This window comes from Symphalangus syndactylus, chromosome 13, assembly GCF_028878055.3.
Source record: "Symphalangus syndactylus isolate Jambi chromosome 13, NHGRI_mSymSyn1-v2.1_pri, whole genome shotgun sequence".
NCBI lineage: Eukaryota > Metazoa > Chordata > Mammalia > Primates > Hylobatidae > Symphalangus > Symphalangus syndactylus.
In genome coordinates, this window is record NC_072435.2 from 121,902,308 (window position 1) to 121,913,801 (window position 11,494).

Consider the following 11,494-nt stretch of genomic DNA (forward strand, 5'->3'; position numbering starts at 1 on the left):
GCCTGTAGTCCCAGCTACTCAGGAGGCTGAGGCAGGAGAATGGCGTGAACCCGGGAGGTGGAGCTTGCAGTGAGCCGAGATCACGCCATGGCACTTCAGCCTGGGCAACACAGCGAGACTCCGTCTCAAAATAAATAAATAAATAAGAAAGAAAAGAAACAACTTGCTGAAGCACTGAAACTTTGCTTATGAGATAAAAATAACTGACTGAAATCAGGTGCAACCAATATGGATGACTGGAGTTTGTACAGGACAAGCCTACTGACATCACAGCCTTAATTTTCACTGCATGTTTCATACTAACTTCCCCTGCAATTGCACATGAGTTAGCACAAAAAGATTATTGCACATGCCCAAGGACTTCCCAGACCTCCCTTTTCCTTCCACCAATTACCTACTAATCTCAGAATCCACCCTGTGAAACTTTTCTAATAGAAACTAGCACAGGTTTGAGCTTCACTCCTGTCTCCTTGTGAGTCAACTTGCAGTATAAAGCTTTCCTTTTCTCAGAAACCCATTGTCATAGTACTGGCTTCCAGCACATTGGACAGTGAGCCCCTTTTGCAGGATAACACACATGGTCACCGTTCTCTCTCCCCTCTATTTCTTGCTGCCTCTATTAGTCACAGTCTTCTGACTGCTGTAACAACCCCCAAATGCCAGTGGTTTTCATCAATAAAGATTTATTTCTTCTTTGCATTACAATCCCAAGTGTGGGGGGCGGTGGCAAAAGAGGCTTTATGTAGTCACTTGAAGACCCTGGTCTTTCCGCATTATGACCCCATAACACACCCTGGAATCTGGAATCTTGCAGAAACTTCTACTGCCAGGCTCACATCATTTTTATTGGCCAGAGCCCAGTCACATGACCCCAACTTAACTGCAAGGGATGCTGGGCAATATAGTCCAGTAGTGTGGCTAGCAGGAAAATTAAAGGGGTTTGGTGAATCCATTGCTCCTGCCATCACCCAGATTAAAGACCTGCCCTCTCATCCAGTAATTATTATACTCCCTTTTCTCAATTAAGTGTCTTCATCCATGGATTGTTCATTTTATGGGTAGATATGACTCCTTAGAGTAAGGGTCAGTGGCCCATGGCCTGTGAGCCAACTCCAAGCAGCTGCCTGTTTTACTTATGTCCAGCAGTCAGGGATTGAGTGGGCAAGCACTGTGGGCTGCAGATACCAAGCTCCACCCTGATTCCCCCTCCACTCTCAGAGGCTCCATCCAGCTGGCAGGCTCACAGCACTGCAGCCCAGCATCTGAAGTGGTGAGTAACATGGAAATAGCAGATGGGGTGGAGAAACCAGGAGTTTCCTTTCTTGTTACTTATGTTATATTCTCAGTTTTACCTCTTCTTCCACAAAGTCTGAAATATGCACTATCTGGTCCTTTATGGGAAAGTGTTTCTGCACCTCTGTCCTACAGACAATTCCTACCTTTGGAAATTGGAAACTCTTACCTTTATTTTGTTGACCCATTTTCCACCTTGAAGTTTGTCCTGGGGTAAAGTGTGGGAATGTCAGAGGCTTCTGCAGAAATCTCTAGTCCACTTTTTTTTTTTTTTTTGAGATGGAATCTCGCTCTGTCGCCCAGGCTGGAGTGCACTGGCACGATCTCGGCTCACTGCAAACTATGCCTCCCAGGTTCACGCCAGTCTCCTGCTTCAGCTTCAGCCTCCTGAGTAGCTGGGACTACAGGCCACAACACCTGGCTAATTTTTTTTTTTTTTTTTTTTTGTATTTTTAGTAGAGACGGGGTTTCACTGTGTTAGCCAGAATGGTCTCAATCTCCTGACCTCGTGATCCGCCTGCCTCGGCCTCCCAAAGTGCTGGGATTGCATGTGTGAGCCACTGCGCCCGGCCCCCTAGTCCACTTTTACTGACAAATCAAATGAATATTTTCAGTCCTGTTTGGGCACGGGTGGTAACTGCCTGATCAAAACTGGACTTCTATTAATCCAGGCTCTCTGGGACAAAAAATATCATATAATTGATGCAATTAATTTTAATTTCATCCCACACACACATATAGTCATCTCATTACCAGAATAAATACTATTCATTCAAAGCATTCAGGAGTAGAAAAGGAGAAACAAAACACCCACAGCAAAATTTACATGGTTTAATTTAAATTTACATAAAGACGAATTAGTTTCTCACATTTCTTAATGGTTGGAACAAAAAGAGGGAAGAAGGGGCAAAAAATTAATTGCTTCAGTTAATGTGTGAATAGTTGGTGTTTCATTTCAGAATGAGTTGTACACATTTGGGGGATGGTGAGAAATGGTAATATTTAAAAAATTGAAAAGGGAACCTTATTTTCATCCACACATTTGGAAATGCAGACTCCAGTTACTATTCTCGTAATTATCACCAATATTTAGTGTGTATCGGATCCCAGTGATGGGACAGGCAAAAGAAAGAAGTTGCTCTTAGAATAGTAACTACATAAAGTTTGGCATTTTACTGAGCCAAGTGAGTCTGAAGATGTATATATCTAGTTTCCCACTATAAGCTATATATATTTTCCAACCTGCAACAGGAAGGCTGAGTTGAAGGGCGTTTTGCAAATCAGATCAGGATAGAATCAACCCCAGTGCATGGTTGTTCATTTTCCTCCGTCTCTCCTTTCTGTCCCTATTTTCTTTTCTTTTTTCTTTTAAAGCAATTTAAAACACAGGTAGCCATGGGTTTGGTTGATCCTGCTCCTTCGTTTATGGTCCTATCACGACTGTTCCTGCCAGGCCCTCTCATTTTATTCCCCTCTCTCCTCTACCATCACCCCTTCCTTGTGGAGGTGCCCATGTGCTTAACGTATGCCCTTGTGTGGTATCTTTGAATCTTTGCATAGTGTATAATTACAGGTTGTGTATGCATGTGTTTTAAATTCACAAATATTGCACTGCCGTCTAGATCTATATTCCCCTTAGTATTATATTTTGAAGCTCCTCTGTGCTTCTCTTGGCAGCTCTGGTTTATTTTTCCTGTGGTTTCCATGAATGAGCTTCTGTTTCCTGCTCCTCTCTCTTTCCACCCACCCTTCCAGAGTGGTCCGTGTCCCAGTAGCAGCTCATTTCACTTTGTTAGTTTGAGTTGTTGCCTTGAAGGGTGGCTTCAGTGCATGGAGAAGACTATCTGTGGCTCCTTGCCTTTTAAATTACTAATCAAAATATTCAAGTAAATAAAATGCCAAACTTAAACGATTTTCCATAAGTCATTATGTCCAACTTACAAGTCTTAATATTTTATTTGCAAATCTCTTTGAATATTTATAAGATAATTTTGAAAGCCTTAACTAAATTTCTTTAAATATTTTAAACTGTATTTGTAAATTGAATATATCCACTATCTTGTTAAGCAATTCATATGCTATTTAATAAGCAAAACTATCTTAAGTATTTAAACAAGCCCAGAAATATCATAAATAAATGTTATTTTTACATTCTATTATTGTTTTTGTATTTAATTTCTTATAGTTTTCAACTTAAAGACAAAAGTCAAAAATTGATTTCTAAATTGCATTTTAACTGGAAAAGAAAGATGAATCTGTAACCTAATAACACAAATTGTCTTAACAATTACAAATGTTTTAAGTACAAAAAAGTTCCCCAATTACTCCTTACCTTAGCAAATAAATACAGTATACAGATTTGATATCATTCGTTATCTGTTTTGTTGATTCTAAATTTTCCTGAGCTTAAAGAGATACTAAGGAAATCATTTTAACCTTTCCAGAAAATTGGAATTACTATCCCAGGCAAATTGGAATTTATTCTTCAAAAATTGTTGAAGTTACCTCCTCAGTGCGATTCAGTTAGCTAAAGATTAGAGCTTTTCCGGCTGGGCGCGGTGGCTCACGCTTGTAATCCCAGCACTTTGGGAGGCCGAGGCGGGTGGATCACAAGGTCAGGAGATCGAGACCATGGTGAAACCCCGTCTCTACTAAAAATACAAAAAATTAGCCGGGCGTGGTGGCGGGCGCCTGTAGTCCCAGCTACTCGGAGAGGCTGAGGCAGGAGAATGGCGTGAACCCGGGAGGCGGAGCTTGCAGTGAGCCGAGATCGCGCCGCTGCACTCCAGCCTGGGCGACAGAGCCAGACTCCGTCTCAAAAAAAAAAAAAAAAAAGATTAGAGCTTTTCAGCTGGGAACAGCTCTGGGGCAGCAGATGCACTGAGTGATTTTTCTCACCCCATGGACTGCCTTGTTCGGCCTTTTCGAGTGTTTTATTTGTCCCTGTTTCAAAGCTCAATAACCTTACAGCCTAACACCTTGGATTCCCGTCTCACATTGCCCAGTTCTGATTGGAGTCAGACTTCCTGCTCAGTTGCTTTAGCTCTTGGTGAGACTGATGTATTAGCTACTGATTTTGTTCTGCACATTATCCATATTCTTCCTTCCTGGCAGGGCCGCTTCCAGACATTATGAGATACACACACATTGGCATTCTGCACACTTCTTGTGTTTCTGTCTGGCTCTTTCGTTTTAGGGACTAATACCATCAAGGACACACACCTTCCAGTATTCTTGCCTCAATGCTCAATCAATTGAATTGGCTCTGCTGAGGTCACACTACTCCATGTTTACTGACAAATCAAATAAATATTTTCAGTCCTGTTTGGGCACTGTTGATAATTGCCTGATTGAAACTGGACTTCTATTAACCCAGGCTCTCTGGGACAAAAAAAATCATACAATTGATGCAATTAATTTTAATTTCATTGCACACACATACAGTCATATCATTACCAGAATAAAAAACAGTCATTCAGTGCATTCAGGAGTAGAAAAGGAGAAACACAACAAAATTTACGTGGTTTTGTTTAAATATACATAAAGACTTAGAAAAAACTTTTAGACCTTTGAACATTCAGTACCAAATTCAGTTCCACATTCTTTAAATTTCCTTAGAGAAATTAAATGACATTTTAAAATGGCTATTCTTGTCTTATTACTTAATAAACCCTAAATAATAGAACACATAAAATGTCAGTTATTATAAAACATTACTATAGTTCAATTCCAACATATTCTAAAACATCATACAATTGATACCATTAATTTTGTCACACATACATATGTCCATGTGATTAACAGAATAAGTAAAATTCTCTCTCTCCTCTCTCTCTCTCTCACACACACACGCACACACACACATTCAGAGAGGGAGACACACACAAATGCCACACACTTATTCCAATAAAAATATCTTATTATAGTCTCCCTTTTGAATCCTTTTTTCCTTTGAATATAATTAACTCACCACCTTTCATTAACTCAACTTATGTCAATAATCCATTGCTGTGAGTTTTGTTTCTAAAGCTTAGAACAACTGGGCTCATAAAAGCCTTTTATTAAATTTCTCTGCCCCTTTAGCATTCCTTTTGATATTTAAAATGTATTCTTGCTTTCCAGCAACATCAGCAAGTTGCTGCCACCTTCTGAATTTATTTTTGCCCCAAGGCTTGGAACCAGCCAGTCTCCAGTGAGTCCTGGATTCTTCCAGCTGAGTTAGTTTTAGAGACCAGGATCTCGGGATCCTGGTTGCCCAATGGGCTGCTATTATTCTTTAGCAACATTTAGATACTGATTTTGGTTAAAGGTTGACCTTGATAATTCAGATTTAAGATAGTAGATTTATACCCAACTCTTCTTTATTTCTTGCGGTTTTCTCAACCACCAGGCCTCTCTCTGACTTCAGCTATCATCTTCTTACTCCTGCATGGTTCCCTGGCCTCTGCCTGCCTTCTGCATGAGCCTGTTCCCTGAGGGCTGGCTTGTTTTTTGGTTGATTTGTTGGTTGGCTGTTTTTTGTGTCAGCCAACTGGTCTTCTCAATCCACACACTCTCCTTTGATATCTCACCCACTTTTATAATTTTTTGTTTGTTTGTTCCAGGTACTGTCCCTAGGCTGATGAGTGCCACATCTTTACCAGGGCCAAAATTTTCCTCTGAGATTCAGACGTGTGTCACCAACTAGAAAGCAGGCTTGGAGTTTAAAAATAAATTTTCCAGTAAATTGAGATGTTTTGCTTCACATAGACAAATTATCACTTTGACAGAAATCTTTTGCTTACTCAAACTTTTGTATTGCTAGAAAAAGAGATTTTTTTAAAATCCCAGTAAAGTCAAGAAGAAAAAAGAAGGAAGGAAGGAAGGAGGGAAGCATTTAGTAGGATGACCCACTTATGCAAATGGTGTTTTACACCATTTCAATACCCTTTCCAATGAGAAAAGTCGACACTGAAATTGTAATATTTGGTTACAGAGGAAGCCACAGATCCAAATTCAAACTTAATGATAAAGTGCTTTTTGGGCAAACTACTTAAACTCTCTAATCTTCAGTTTTCTTTCCTATAAAGTGATGATGCTAACATATGTGAAGTTATAAAACAAATACGAATAAACCTAACAAAACACCTGTCCCTTAGAAAGCATGCAACCCACCTTTGTTAAGGTAATCAGGGAATGAATTCATTGTTGACATACACCTAGGAAGTGGGTGCTATTGGACTAGAAGACCCTCTTTAGAACTGGATGTTGCTCTGATGAGTTTAAAGCCTTAAATGGCCGTTAAGAAAGATTGGTGATGAGATGTAATTAAATGTGAATGGCATTTTTGATAGTCCAAAATGTAAAGGCTGCATTACTTATGATTCGCTCAAAACAGTACATTTAATCAGTGTACTTTAGTCCCTAAAATATTATAAATGCAAAAATATTTCTTTTATATGTGCTGACAAGGCTAAATATTAGAAAAATGGTTTTTAAAATCAGAGTTTACCCACACAATTAGTTTTTATTTTTATTTTTCATGATCACACAAATAATAGTATGGGTACTACTAGGTGATTAAAACTAGAATATCTCCGTAATTAGACTCATTGTTCTGCCTTTCTACTGCTTTCCAGACCTTTAAAGGTACAGTTCTAGGAAAAATAGTAGGAAGAGTTAATTTTTCCAGTGAGTAGTGAATATATGAAAACACATCATCTTTAAAGTTTGTACTGCTAAGGTTTGAATTTAGCAAAATAAGGATTTAGATAAATGAATGAGGATATGCAAGGCAATATCCTTAAGTGCATTTCAGAAAACATTTAAGAAGTTTGTTTCAAGAATGTTCTACTGGCGAGTCCTCAGCTTCTTGCTGTGACTGCAGTCTAAGGCTGTGCTAGACACCGTCAACATGTCGAGATCCATGGAACATGTGATATTCATGGAATAATAGAAGTGAATGTCAGATTTAAACTTTAATCAATAGCCAGTATCGATCTTCATGGATATTTCTGAGAAGAGAAAATTTCTACTTTCTCTATGAGGGTAGTAAAAAGTCACCTTTTTCTGAATGAGAAAAAATAAATTCCCAATGGGTTTTGTATTTTCAGTGGGGGGGCTTCTATGTGCCTCTTTCTGCTTGCTTTGACTTTGGCCATGTGGAAGAGAGATGAGGCAGCACTTCCAGGAGATCCTTCAATCAACCTATGGTAATGTCTCAGCTAAACGTGAAGCATTGCACCAGGGAGGGGTACCCCAAAAGCTCAGAGAGGGGCAGATGATACAAACACCTGTGTCTCTGGGGGAAAGGTAAGGCAGGCAAATGTGAGCAGAGATTCTGGGTAGTACACCCCTGAGAAGCTTTCAATAGTAAAATAAATAACAAAAAGGATAAAATATATATTTTCTACCTTTAAAACCATAATAGAAAATGAAATTGAGAATTAGTAAAAAAAAGTACCAAACCTGACAAGGTTTTATTTTTATTGCTTTTCCCTTTTTGGAAAGCTTTCTCTGAACATAATATTGAACTTAAGGCTTAGCACTGTTAAGTTCATTTTTTTAAATGATAATTCTATCACCTAAAATACTGAAAAGTAGAAAGACCGGAAAAAAAAAACTACATATAATGAGCACAAAATCTGGAGTCTGAGGGTCTCCTGTGTTGATTTAAGATTTGTTTCATAAAGAGTTGTTTAATGAGGCTAATCCCTCACCAGGGTCTTGGGCAAATTAAATAAGTTATCTGTGATGAAGTAAACATGGATGCATCTCAGTTAATATTGCTATTATTGACACTGAGAAAAATGCTAACACTGGGGGCAGACGGCTGTTGATTCTGGCTCTGCCACTAAGGCTTTGTCATCAGTTACAGCACACTGTCATGTCATTTCCTCTTCTCCCAGGAATGAGCCATCCATTGCTTGGTTAAAGTCCAAGAGTAAATACAGATAAAACCAAGCTAATCTGTTGTTGTATAACTACAAAATTAAATGAATTAAAGAGAAGCTCAAGCAATATGCGTAAACTTATCTTTTTTTATTTCTTTTTGAGATGGAGTCTCACTCTGTTGCCTAGGCTGGAGTGCAGTGGCGCTATCTCAGCTCACTGCAACCTCTGCCTCTGGGTTCAAGCAATTCTCTGCTTCAGCCTGCCGAGTAGCTGGGATTACAGGCACCCTCCACCATGCCCAGCTAATTTTTTTGTATTTTTAGTAGATAACGAGGTTTCACCATCTTGGCCAGGCTGTGTAAACTTATCTTACTCTTCCCCAGTATCTGTCTATGCTCCTGGGATCTCAAAACCTAGACTAAGTTTAGTCTAAATAAACATGCCTTCTGTCTTGGCTGGTGTACACAGAGCCTCTTGTACAGTTGTTCCATGCAGAGTTAATAAGTGAATAACTTAAATATCTTTAATAAAAGTACTAGCTGATTTTTATTGAGCACTTAGCATATGTCAGACACTGTTCTGCTATTGAGCAAAGATTGTCTCATTGCATTAGCACAAGAATTTTGGAGACTGTAACAAAGTAGGCTCTATTCGGGCTATATACGGTAGCTACTGAGCATACTAATACATAATAAATTAACAAGAGGTTATGAAGCATTATCATATGCACTTTGTCTTTTACAGATTCTTAATACTTGAATTAAAAGCAGAGTGGTCATTAAACAGAAACTGCTGCTAAAAGTGACAAGCAACTTAGCCATACACATTAGGAGCAAAGATTATAATTTTGCAGCATATTTTCATATCCAGGCAAATCTGAGATAGAAGGAAAAACAAATGGCTTGGAGTAAAACAAAATCCTTACAACATGTAAGCCTCTGACCTCAGATAGAACTTCAGTATGAACCAGCTGCAGAACAGCATCTTGGGGCCAGTGGGTTGGGGAGGTTCACTGTTGATTTGCTATTATTCTGTGAGTTGGGATGGATTCACACTTGTGCCTCATAAGGCAGGAACTGACTCACTAAAATAAAATAAAATAAAATAAAATAAAATAAAAAATAAGCCAATTCATATCCTTGTAAAATGAGAGTAAGCATACCCAATAAGCGACACAGCCCTCATGGTATTTTATGGCTACTAAGCATATATTAAGTAGCTTAAATCTTCAGGCAACCCACAGGGAGCAGTGCTCTTGTTGGGGAGGAAAGTGAAAGAACATACTTAGTGAAGGTGTGACCTTACAACCTGCTACTGTCAGTGAGACCCCAGTCAGTGTGGACCACAAACCACCTAGAGCCATCTTGCCTGCTGGGAGGCCTATCAACCAGTGGTCACGGCTGCCTCTTTACCTACTCTTCTGGCCATGAATCCGGAGGCCATAAATGAGTCTGGCACACTCCCTAGCAGCTTGTGTTATATTTGGAAAGCCACCTTTGCACCTGCCTCTCGTGACTGATGTCCTCCACCCAGGCAGCCTCAGTCTTCTGCCTGGGCCTTGGGTCTGCTAGGATCTGAGTGGCAACCTCTTGACATGCCCCAAATGTCATTATTAGTAATCTTTTAGATTAAGCGTTGCCTCTTCTAGTCCTCTTTTTCTACTCCTCAGAAGCAGTAAGAAGATTGTTTCTTATGTAGTAGGATCTGTTGACCACTCATTATTTCTAGAAAACTTAACCTTTTCACAGGGGTTCCAATACCTCTTTGAACCTCCTCTTCAGGCTGAGAACGGCTGAGAGCCAAACTCCCTTCAAGTAATTTCCACAGATGAAACACCCTCCTTTTTATGTGGGAAATTGGGACAATAAACCCCCATGGGAAAGCATGCTGCAGGCTGGCCTGACATTGAGGATATGAGCTCAATTAAATTCCATCTCTTTTGTCTTACATTATGGCTTGCTGAGGGGTTAAATGATTTGAGGTCCTCTAAAGACTTTCTTTATTCACTGGTGTTTCTTCTCCTTCCTGGCAATGAAATTCTAACAGCGACATCCTATCCACCATCCATAGGAATTACAGATTTGCCTCTTACCTGAGCATGGACGCCACTGCTGAAAGAGTCTAAGTGGGCAAAATGGGAAAATACCAATACAAAGCTATAAAGCAATGGCTGAAATACCAGTGGTTGATATACTCTCCTCAAAGGGCAGAGTATGGTTATGACACTAGGAGACCTTAAATGTGTAATTATGTCTACAATCTTAGGCTTCCTAGTGTCAACTATCAGCTACCTCAGAAATACCATCAGACAAACATGTTGATGAAGTAGAGCTGAGTATGTTATAGTTGCTGCAGCAAGAAAACCTCACCTTGACTGAGTGTTGGTAATCTCTCAAAAAGGGGATGGTAAGGGAAGATATGTGTCAGGTCTTGGGTCTTGTGGTACAACAAATGACTGGTGATCTGCGACCTTGGAGGAAAACACTGTCTCTGTTGAATTTATTGAGCCATTTTGACCATGCCTAATTTTCATGCTCGTGCGGTCTTTAGAAGCACACAGCAGCGTAAGGTGTGACCTCTCTGATTGTTTCACTTTGTCCAGGAAGCTCCTTCTGTCAATTTATTTCACAAGTATTAAAAGCATTTTTAGGCTGGGCACGGTGGCTCATGCCTGTAGTCCCAGCACTTTGGGAGGCCAAGGTGGTGGGTCACCTGAGGTCAGGACTTAAAGACCAGCCTGAACATCATGATGAAACCCAGTTTCTACTAAAATACAAAAATTAGCCAGGCATGGTGGCTCATGCCTGTAATCCCAGCTACTCGGGAGGCTGAGGCAAGATAATTGCTTGAACCTGGGAGGTGGAGGTTGCAGTGAGCTGAGATCGCACCACTGCACTCCAGCCTGGGTGATGAGCAAAACTCCGTCTCACACAGACAAAAACAAGAAAAGCAAAACAGTGTCTTTAATCTCATACCACCAATGTAACATTAGGGTCTCCTTGTGTTATTCATCCTTCTTGTGCCCTACAACAGCTGTTTTTGTTTTCACAGCAGAAGACTAGAAAGGGAAATGCTTAAAGATCTTGTTAGTAGTGGGACTTCAGGCATCTTAAGAGAAGACTGCTCAGCTCACATACATGCAAGACCTAAGCATCAAGCCGAGGCTGCAGGGTGGAGGACACCAATCATGGGGCCATCTGCAAAAGGTGGCTTTGGTGGATTAATTGATTGGAAGTGGCTCTTTCCATTCCCCTGTTCCTTATTTCTCTTTTTCCCACAGATGTGTGAAAGAAATATATTTCCCTATAAGATTTCCTCAAGCAGAGAA

The 11,494-nt window shown here is 40.0% G+C and overlaps 1 long non-coding RNA gene across 2 annotated transcripts; it reads left to right on the plus strand.

Moving 5' to 3' along the window:
* The first annotated feature begins 838 nt into the window (after positions 1 to 838).
* Positions 839 to 9,203, plus strand: LOC129460059 (uncharacterized). 2 transcript variants are annotated; one of them, XR_008650146.2, is made up of 4 exons: positions 839 to 996; positions 1,144 to 1,270; positions 5,898 to 6,014; positions 8,911 to 9,203. It is a non-coding gene; the product is annotated as an uncharacterized lncRNA (long non-coding RNA). The 2 variants fall into 2 exon arrangements; XR_008650144.2 differs by having other exon boundaries at positions 839 to 1,270.
* Positions 9,204 to 11,494: the final 2,291 nt, after the last annotated feature.